General features: G+C 48.6%; 16 non-coding genes across 16 annotated transcripts; all 16 read right to left on the reverse strand.

Moving 5' to 3' along the window:
- Window positions 1-12: 12 nt before the first annotated feature.
- Window positions 13-131, reverse strand: LOC127141561 (5S ribosomal RNA). The gene has a single exon (XR_007812077.1). It is a non-coding gene; the product is annotated as a 5S ribosomal RNA (ribosomal RNA).
- Window positions 132-612: 481 nt separating this feature from the next.
- LOC127141562 (5S ribosomal RNA) lies at window positions 613-731 on the reverse strand. The gene has a single exon (XR_007812078.1). It is a non-coding gene; the product is annotated as a 5S ribosomal RNA (ribosomal RNA).
- A 478-nt stretch (window positions 732-1,209) lies between these two features.
- LOC127141563 (5S ribosomal RNA) lies at window positions 1,210-1,328 on the reverse strand. Its single transcript, XR_007812079.1, has one exon. It is a non-coding gene; the product is annotated as a 5S ribosomal RNA (ribosomal RNA).
- Window positions 1,329-1,823: 495 nt separating this feature from the next.
- LOC127141565 (5S ribosomal RNA) lies at window positions 1,824-1,942 on the reverse strand. The gene has a single exon (XR_007812081.1). It is a non-coding gene; the product is annotated as a 5S ribosomal RNA (ribosomal RNA).
- A 495-nt stretch (window positions 1,943-2,437) lies between these two features.
- Window positions 2,438-2,555, reverse strand: LOC127141580 (5S ribosomal RNA). The gene has a single exon (XR_007812096.1). It is a non-coding gene; the product is annotated as a 5S ribosomal RNA (ribosomal RNA).
- A 480-nt stretch (window positions 2,556-3,035) lies between these two features.
- Window positions 3,036-3,153, reverse strand: LOC127141583 (5S ribosomal RNA). Its single transcript, XR_007812099.1, has one exon. It is a non-coding gene; the product is annotated as a 5S ribosomal RNA (ribosomal RNA).
- A 476-nt stretch (window positions 3,154-3,629) lies between these two features.
- Window positions 3,630-3,747, reverse strand: LOC127141581 (5S ribosomal RNA). The gene has a single exon (XR_007812097.1). It is a non-coding gene; the product is annotated as a 5S ribosomal RNA (ribosomal RNA).
- A 479-nt stretch (window positions 3,748-4,226) lies between these two features.
- On the reverse strand, window positions 4,227-4,345 carry LOC127141566 (5S ribosomal RNA). The gene has a single exon (XR_007812082.1). It is a non-coding gene; the product is annotated as a 5S ribosomal RNA (ribosomal RNA).
- Window positions 4,346-4,839: 494 nt separating this feature from the next.
- LOC127141567 (5S ribosomal RNA) lies at window positions 4,840-4,958 on the reverse strand. Its single transcript, XR_007812083.1, has one exon. It is a non-coding gene; the product is annotated as a 5S ribosomal RNA (ribosomal RNA).
- Window positions 4,959-5,450: 492 nt separating this feature from the next.
- On the reverse strand, window positions 5,451-5,572 carry LOC127141584 (5S ribosomal RNA). Its single transcript, XR_007812100.1, has one exon. It is a non-coding gene; the product is annotated as a 5S ribosomal RNA (ribosomal RNA).
- A 481-nt stretch (window positions 5,573-6,053) lies between these two features.
- On the reverse strand, window positions 6,054-6,172 carry LOC127141568 (5S ribosomal RNA). Its single transcript, XR_007812084.1, has one exon. It is a non-coding gene; the product is annotated as a 5S ribosomal RNA (ribosomal RNA).
- Window positions 6,173-6,642: 470 nt separating this feature from the next.
- Window positions 6,643-6,761, reverse strand: LOC127141569 (5S ribosomal RNA). Its single transcript, XR_007812085.1, has one exon. It is a non-coding gene; the product is annotated as a 5S ribosomal RNA (ribosomal RNA).
- Window positions 6,762-7,239: 478 nt separating this feature from the next.
- LOC127141570 (5S ribosomal RNA) lies at window positions 7,240-7,358 on the reverse strand. Its single transcript, XR_007812086.1, has one exon. It is a non-coding gene; the product is annotated as a 5S ribosomal RNA (ribosomal RNA).
- A 482-nt stretch (window positions 7,359-7,840) lies between these two features.
- Window positions 7,841-7,959, reverse strand: LOC127141571 (5S ribosomal RNA). The gene has a single exon (XR_007812087.1). It is a non-coding gene; the product is annotated as a 5S ribosomal RNA (ribosomal RNA).
- Window positions 7,960-8,454: 495 nt separating this feature from the next.
- Window positions 8,455-8,573, reverse strand: LOC127141572 (5S ribosomal RNA). The gene has a single exon (XR_007812088.1). It is a non-coding gene; the product is annotated as a 5S ribosomal RNA (ribosomal RNA).
- A 482-nt stretch (window positions 8,574-9,055) lies between these two features.
- Window positions 9,056-9,174, reverse strand: LOC127141573 (5S ribosomal RNA). Its single transcript, XR_007812089.1, has one exon. It is a non-coding gene; the product is annotated as a 5S ribosomal RNA (ribosomal RNA).
- Window positions 9,175-9,317: the final 143 nt, after the last annotated feature.

Here is a 9,317-nt window from a genome sequence, read left to right on the forward strand (position 1 = left end):
ATGGGGACAAAAAGCTTACGGCACCTGGTATTCCCAGGCGGTCTCCCATCCAAGTACTAACCAGGCCCGACCCTGCTTAGCTTCCGAGATCAGACGAGATCGGGCGCGCTCAGGGTGGTGTGGCCGTAAGCCACAGCGGCTGCTGAAGACAGACCCTTTATACGTGCCAAAATAACACTGGCAGATCTGTTATTTCACATAGCAATCAACAATAATGGGGATTTTCTCTAACAGTCAACAGCAAAACTAAGAAATAACTACTCCACCCAACAAGAATTTTCCGTATGGCCTGATCAAACATTTGGCTCTGTTCCAAGTCCATTTTCGTCCGAAATTGCTCAAAACGTACATCGGTGAGCCACACGTCCTTGTGGACGACGTATTGGGTCATTGTGCCCAAAACCCAGACTGCGCTCATTCATTCGGCAGCAGTGCAGACTTTACAGAGGTGACTTTCCAGCGCCTAATACCCGATTGCCGAAAGCGACGTGACATAAAACAGAAGTGCAAAACAGAGCGTGAAATACAGGCTGCAAAATAAAAGTAGTTTTGGCGTGCCCTGTCTCAACTACAGAGGAAGCGGCATTCTGCTGCTGTAAGATAGGGACAAAAAGCTTACGGCACCTGGTATTCCCAGGCGGTCTCCCATCCAAGTACTAACCAGGCCCGACCCTGCTTAGCTTCCGAGATCAGACGAGATCGGGCGCGCTCAGGGTGGTGTGGCCGTAAGCCACAGCGGCTGCTGAAGACAGACCCTTTATACGTGCCAAAATAACACTGGCAGATCTGTTATTTCACATAGCAATCAACAATAATGGGGATTTTCTCTAACAGTCAACAGCAAAACTAAGAAATAACTACTCCACCCAACAAGAATTTTCCGTATGGCCTGATCAAACATTTGGCTCTGTTCCAAGTCCATTTTCGTCCGAAATTGCTCAAAACGTACATCGGTGAGCCACACGTCCTTGTGGACGACGTATTGGGTCATTGTGCCCAAAACCCAGACTGCGCTCATTCATTCGGCAGTGCAGACTTTACAGAGGTGACTTTCCAGCGCCTAATACCCGATTGCCGAAAGCGACGTGACATAAAACAGAAGTGCAAAACAGAGCGTGAAATACAGGCTGCAAAATAAAAGTAGTTTTGGCGTGCCCTGTCTCAACTACAGAGGAAGCGGCATTCTGCTGCTGTAAGATAGGGACAAAAAGCTTACGGCACCTGGTATTCCCAGGCGGTCTCCCATCCAAGTACTAACCAGGCCCGACCCTGCTTAGCTTCCGAGATCAGACGAGATCGGGCGCGCTCAGGGTGGTGTGGCCGTAAGCCACAGCGGCTGCTGAAGACAGACCCTTTATACGTGCCAAAATAACACTGGCAGATCTGTTATTTCACATAGCAATCAACAATAATGGGGATTTTCTCTAACAGTCAACAGCAAAACTAAGAAATAACTACTCCACCCAACAAGAATTTTCCGTATGGCCTGATCAAACATTTGGCTCTGTTCCAAGTCCATTTTCGTCCGAAATTGCTCAAAACGTACATCGGTGAGCCACACGTCCTTGTGGACGACGTATTGGGTCATTGTGCCCAAAACCCAGACTGCGCTCATTCATTCGGCAGCAGTGCAGACTTTACAGAGGTGACTTTCCAGCGCCTAATACCCGATTGCCGAAAGCGACGTGACATAAAACAGAAGTGCAAAACAGAGCGTGAAATACAGGCTGCAAAATAAAAGTAGTTTTGGCGTGCCCTGTCTCAACTACAGAGGAAGCGGCATTCTGCTGCTGTAAGATAGGCAGGAAAAGATGGGGACAAAAAGCTTACGGCACCTGGTATTCCCAGGCGGTCTCCCATCCAAGTACTAACCAGGCCCGACCCTGCTTAGCTTCCGAGATCAGACGAGATCGGGCGCGCTCAGGGTGGTGTGGCCGTAAGCCACAGCGGCTGCTGAAGACAGACCCTTTATACGTGCCAAAATAACACTGGCAGATCTGTTATTTCACATAGCAATCAACAATAATGGGGATTTTCTCTAACAGTCAACAGCAAAACTAAGAAATAACTACTCCACCCAACAAGAATTTTCCGTATGGCCTGATCAAACATTTGGCTCTGTTCCAAGTCCATTTTCGTCCGAAATTGCTCAAAACGTACATCGGTGAGCCACACGTCCTTGTGGACGACGTATTGGGTCATTGTGCCCAAAACCCAGACTGCGCTCATTCATTCGGCAGCAGTGCAGACTTTACAGAGGTGACTTTCCAGCGCCTAATACCCGATTGCCGAAAGCGACGTGACATAAAACAGAAGTGCAAAACAGAGCGTGAAATACAGGCTGCAAAATAAAAGTAGTTTTGGCGTGCCCTGTCTCAACTACAGAGGAAGCGGCATTCTGCTGCTGTAAGATAGGCAGGAAAAGATGGGGACAAAAAGCTTACGGCACCTGGTATTCCCAGGCGGTCTCCCATCCAAGTACTAACCAGGCCCGACCCTGCTTAGCTTCCGAGATCAGACGAGATCGGCGCGCTCAGGGTGGTGTGGCCGTAAGCCACAGCGGCTGCTGAAGACAGACCCTTTATACGTGCCAAAATAACACTGGCAGATCTGTTATTTCACATAGCAATCAACAATAATGGGGATTTTCTCTAACAGTCAACAGCAAAACTAAGAAATAACTACTCCACCCAACAAGAATTTTCCGTATGGCCTGATCAAACATTTGGCTCTGTTCCAAGTCCATTTTCGTCCGAAATTGCTCAAAACGTACATCGGTGAGCCACACGTCCTTGTGGACGACGTATTGGGTCATTGTGCCCAAAACCCAGACTGCGCTCATTCATTCGGCAGCAGTGCAGACTTTACAGAGGTGACTTTCCAGCGCCTAATACCCGATTGCCGAAAGCGACGTGACATAAAACAGAAGTGCAAAACAGAGCGTGAAATACAGGCTGCAAAATAAAAGTAGTTTTGGCGTGCCCTGTCTCAACTACAGAGGAAGCGGCATTCTGCTGCTGCTAAGATAGGCAAAAAGCTTACGGCACCTGGTATTCCCAGGCGGTCTCCCATCCAAGTACTAACCAGGCCCGACCCTGCTTAGCTTCCGAGATCAGACGAGATCGGGCGCGCTCAGGTGGTGTGGCCGTAAGCCACAGCGGCTGCTGAAGACAGACCCTTTATACGTGCCAAAATAACACTGGCAGATCTGTTATTTCACATAGCAATCAACAATAATGGGATTTTCTCTAACAGTCAACAGCAAAACTAAGAAATAACTACTCCACCCAACAAGAATTTTCCGTATGGCCTGATCAAACATTTGGCTCTGTTCCAAGTCCATTTTCGTCCGAAATTGCTCAAAACGTACATCGGTGAGCCACACGTCCTTGTGGACGACGTATTGGGTCATTGTGCCCAAAACCCAGACTGCGCTCATTCATTCGGCAGCAGTGCAGACTTTACAGAGGTGACTTTCCAGCGCCTAATACCCGATTGCGAAAGCGACGTGACATAAACAGAAGTGCAAAAAGAGCGTGAAATACAGGCTGCAAAATAAAAGTAGTTTTGGCGTGCCCTGTCTCAACTACAGAGGAAGCGGCATTCTGCTGTGTAAGATAGGGACAAAAAGCTTACGGCACCTGGTATTCCCAGGCGGTCTCCCATCCAAGTACTAACCAGGCCCGACCCTGCTTAGCTTCCGAGATCAGACGAGATCGGGCGCGCTCAGGGGGTGTGGCCGTAAGCCACAGCGGCTGCTGAAGACAGACCCTTTATACGTGCCAAAATAACACTGGCAGATCTGTTATTTCACATAGCAATCAACAATAATGGGGATTTCTCTAACAGTCAACAGCAAAACTAAGAAATAACTACTCCACCCAACAAGAATTTTCCGTATGGCCTGATCAAACATTTGGCTCTGTTCCAAGTCCATTTTCGTCCGAAATTGCTCAAAACGTACATCGGTGAGCCACACGTCCTTGTGGACGACGTATTTGGGTCATTGTGCCCAAAACCCAGACTGCGCTCATTCATTCGGCAGCAGTGCAGACTTTACAGAGGTGACTTTCCAGCGCCTAATACCCGATTGCCGAAAGCGACGTGACATAAAACAGAAGTGCAAAACAGAGCGTGAAATACAGGCTGCAAAATAAAAGTAGTTTTGGCGTGCCCTGTCTCAACTACAGAGGAAGCGGCATTCTGCTGCTGTAAGATAGGGAAAAAGCTTACGGCACCTGGTATTCCCAGGCGGTCTCCCATCCAAGTACTAACCAGGCCCGACCCTGCTTAGCTTCCGAGATCAGACGAGATCGGGCGCGCTCAGGGTGGTGTGGCCGTAAGCCACAGCGGCTGCTGAAGACAGACCCTTTATACGTGCCAAAATAACACTGGCAGATCTGTTATTTCACATAGCAATCAACAATAATGGGGATTTTCTCTAACAGTCAACAGCAAAACTAAGAAATAACTACTCCACCCAACAAGAATTTTCCGTATGGCCTGATCAAACATTTGGCTCTGTTCCAAGTCCATTTTCGTCCGAAATTGCTCAAAACGTACATCGGTGAGCCACACGTCCTTGTGGACGACGTATTGGGTCATTGTGCCCAAAACCCAGACTGCGCTCATTCATTCGGCAGCAGTGCAGACTTTACAGAGGTGACTTTCCAGCGCCTAATACCCGATTGCCGAAAGCGACGTGACATAAAACAGAAGTGCAAAACAGAGCGTGAAATACAGGCTGCAAAATAAAAGTAGTTTTGGCGTGCCCTGTCTCAACTACAGAGGAAGCGGCATTCTGCTGCTGTAAGATAGGCAGGAAAAGATGGGGACAAAAGCTTACGGCACCTGGTATTCCCAGGCGGTCTCCCATCCAAGTACTAACCAGGCCCGACCCTGCTTAGCTTCCGAGATCAGACGAGATCGGGCGCGCTCAGGGTGGTGTGGCCGTAAGCCACAGCGGCTGCTGAAGACAGACCCTTTATACGTGCCAAAATAACACTGGCAGATCTGTTATTTCACATAGCAATCAACAATAATGGGGATTTTCTCTAACAGTCAACAGCAAAACTAAGAAATAACTACTCACCCAACAAGAATTTTCCGTATGGCCTGATCAAACATTTGGCTCTGTTCCAAGTCCATTTTCGTCCGAAATTGCTCAAAACGTACATCGGTGAGCCACACGTCCTTGTGGACGACGTATTGGGTCATTGTGCCCAAAACCCAGACTGCGCTCATTCATTCGGCAGCAGTGCAGACTTTACAGAGGTGACTTTCCAGCGCCTAATACCCGATTGCCGAAAGCGACGTGACATAAAACAGAAGTGCAAAACAGAGCGTGAAATACAGGCTGCAAAATAAAAGTAGTTTGGCGTGCCCTGTCTCAACTACAGAGGAAGCGGCATTCTGCTGCTGTAAGATAGGCAGGAAAAGATGGGGACAAAAGCTTACGGCACCTGGTATTCCCAGGCGGTCTCCCATCCAAGTACTAACCAGGCCCGACCCTGCTTAGCTTCCGAGATCAGACGAGATCGGCGCGCTCAGGGTGGGTGGTGTGGCCGTAAGCCACAGCGGCTGCTGAAGACAGACCCTTTATACGTGCCAAAATAACACTGGCAGATCTGTTATTTCACATAGCAATCAACAATAATGGGGATTTTCTCTAACAGTCAACAGCAAAACTAAGAAATAACTACTCCACCCAACAAGAATTTTCCGTATGGCCTGATCAAACATTTGGCTCTGTTCCAAGTCCATTTTCGTCCGAAATTGCTCAAAACGTACATCGGTGAGCCACACGTCCTTGTGGACGACGTATTGGGTCATTGTGCCCAAAACCCAGACTGCGCTCATTCATTCGGCAGCAGTGCAGACTTTACAGAGGTGACTTTCCAGCGCCTAATACCGATTGCCGAAAGCGACGTGACATAAAACAGAAGTGCAAAACAGAGCGTGAAATACAGGCTGCAAAATAAAAGTAGTTTTGGCGTGCCCTGTCTCAACTACAGAGGAAGCGGCATTCTGCTGCTGTAAGATAGGCAGGAAAAAGCTTACGGCACCTGGTATTCCCAGGCGGTCTCCCATCCAAGTACTAACCAGGCCCGACCCTGCTTAGCTTCCGAGATCAGACGAGATCGGGCGCGCTCAGGGTGGTGTGGCCGTAAGCCACAGCGGCTGCTGAAGACAGACCCTTTATACGTGCCAAAATAACACTGGCAGATCTTTTTTCACATAGCAATCAACAATAATGGGGATTTTCTCTAACAGTCAACAGCAAAACTAAGAAATAACTACTCCACCCAACAAGAATTTTCCGTATGGCCTGATCAAACATTTGGCTCTGTTCCAAGTCCATTTTCGTCCGAAATTGCTCAAAACGTACATCGGTGAGCCACACGTCCTTGTGGACGACGTATTGGGTCATTGTGCCCAAAACCCAGACTGCGCTCATTCATTCGGCAGCAGTGCAGACTTTACAGAGGTGACTTTCCAGCGCCTAATACCCGATTGCCGAAAGCGACGTGACATAAAACAGAAGTGCAAAACAGAGCGTGAAATACAGGCTGCAAAATAAAAGTAGTTTTGGCGTGCCCTGTCTCAACTACAGAGGAAGCGGCATTCTGCTGCGGGACAAAAAGCTTACGGCACCTGGTATTCCCAGGCGGTCTCCCATCCAAGTACTAACCAGGCCCGACCCTGCTTAGCTTCCGAGATCAGACGAGATCGGGCGCGCTCAGGGTGGTGTGGCCGTAAGCCACAGCGGCTGCTGAAGACAGACCCTTTATACGTGCCAAAATAACACTGGCAGATCTGTTATTTCACATAGCAATCAACAATAATGGGGATTTTCTCTAACAGTCAACAGCAAAACTAAGAAATAACTACTCCACCCAACAAGAATTTTCCGTATGGCCTGATCAAACATTTGGCTCTGTTCCAAGTCCATTTTCGTCCGAAATTGCTCAAAACGTACATCGGTGAGCCACACGTCCTTGTGGACGACGTATTGGGTCATTGTGCCAAAACCCAGACTGCGCTCATTCATTCGGCAGCAGTGCAGACTTTACAGAGGTGACTTTCCAGCGCCTAATACCCGATTGCCGAAAGCGACGTGACATAAAACAGAAGTGCAAAACAGAGCGTGAAATACAGGCTGCAAAATAAAAGTAGTTTTGGCGTGCCCTGTCTCAACTACAGAGGAAGCGGCATTCTGCTGCTGTAGAAGGGACAAAAAGCTTACGGCACCTGGTATTCCCAGGCGGTCTCCCATCCAAGTACTAACCAGGCCCGACCCTGCTTAGCTTCCGAGATCAGACGAGATCGGGCGCGCTCAGGGTGGTGTGGCCGTAAGCCACAGCGGCTGCTGAAGACAGACCCTTTATACGTGCCAAAATAACACTGGCAGATCTGTTATTTCACATAGCAATCAACAATAATGGGGATTTTCTCTAACAGTCAACAGCAAAACTAAGAAATAACTACTCCACCCAACAAGAATTTTCCGTATGGCCTGATCAAACATTTGGCTCTGTTCCAAGTCCATTTTCGTCCGAAATTGCTCAAAACGTACATCGGTGAGCCACACGTCCTTGTGGACGACGTATTGGGTCATTGTGCCCAAAACCCAGACTGCGCTCATTCATTCGGCAGCAGTGCAGACTTTACAGAGGTGACTTTCCAGCGCCTAATACCCGATTGCCGAAAGCGACGTGACATAAAACAGAAGTGCAAAACAGAGCGTGAAATACAGGCTGCAAAATAAAAGTAGTTTTTGGCGTGCCCTGTCTCAACTACAGAGGAAGCGGCATTCTGCTGCTGTAAGATAGGGACAAAAAGCTTACGGCACCTGGTATTCCCAGGCGGTCTCCCATCCAAGTACTAACCAGGCCCGACCCTGCTTAGCTTCCGAGATCAGACGAGATCGGGCGCGCTCAGGGTGGTGTGGCCGTAAGCCACAGCGGCTGCTGAAGACAGACCCTTTATACGTGCCAAAATAACACTGGCAGATCTGTTATTTCACATAGCAATCAACAATAATGGGGATTTTCTCTAACAGTCAACAGCAAAACTAAGAAATAACTACTCCACCCAACAAGAATTTTCCGTATGGCCTGATCAAACATTTGGCTCTGTTCCAAGTCCATTTTCGTCCGAAATTGCTCAAAACGTACATCGGTGAGCCACACGTCCTTGTGGACGACGTATTGGGTCATTGTGCCCAAAACCCAGACTGCGCTCATTCATTCGGCAGCAGTGCAGACTTTACAGAGGTGACTTTCCAGCGCCTAATACCCGATTGCCGAAAGCGACGTGACATAAAACAGAAGTGCAAAACAGAGCGTGAAATACAGGCTGCAAAATAAAAGTAGTTTTGGCGTGCCCTGTCTCAACTACAGAGGAAGCGGCATTCTGCTGCTGTAAGATAGGCAGGAAAAGATGGGGACAAAAAGCTTACGGCACCTGGTATTCCCAGGCGGTCTCCCATCCAAGTACTAACCAGGCCCGACCCTGCTTAGCTTCCGAGATCAGACGAGATCGGGCGCGCTCAGGGTGGTGTGGCCGTAAGCCACAGCGGCTGCTGAAGACAGACCCTTTATACGTGCCAAAATAACACTGGCAGATCTGTTATTTCACATAGCAATCAACAATAATGGGGATTTTCTCTAACAGTCAACAGCAAAACTAAGAAATAACTACTCCACCCAACAAGAATTTTCCGTATGGCCTGATCAAACATTTGGCTCTGTTCCAAGTCCATTTTCGTCCGAAATTGCTCAAAACGTACATCGGTGAGCCACACGTCCTTGTGGACGACGTATTGGGTCATTGTGCCCAAAACCCAGACTGCGCTCATTCATTCGGCAGCAGTGCAGACTTTACAGAGGTGACTTTCCAGCGCCTAATACCCGATTGCCGAAAGCGACGTGACATAAAACAGAAGTGCAAAACAGAGCGTGAAATACAGGCTGCAAAATAAAAGTAGTTTTGGCGTGCCCTGTCTCAACTACAGAGGAAGCGGCATTCTGCTGCTGTAAGATAGGGGACAAAAAGCTTACGGCACCTGGTATTCCCAGGCGGTCTCCCATCCAAGTACTAACCAGGCCCGACCCTGCTTAGCTTCCGAGATCAGACGAGATCGGGCGCGCTCAGGGTGGTGTGGCCGTAAGCCACAGCGGCTGCTGAAGACAGACCCTTTATACGTGCCAAAATAACACTGGCAGATCTGTTATTTCACATAGCAATCAACAATAATGGGGATTTTCTCTAACAGTCAACAGCAAAACTAAGAAATAACTACTCCACCCAACAAG

This window comes from Lates calcarifer, unplaced genomic scaffold (genome assembly GCF_001640805.2).
Source record: "Lates calcarifer isolate ASB-BC8 unplaced genomic scaffold, TLL_Latcal_v3 _unitig_5662_quiver_1860, whole genome shotgun sequence".
Classification (NCBI taxonomy): Eukaryota; Metazoa; Chordata; class Actinopteri; family Centropomidae; genus Lates; species Lates calcarifer.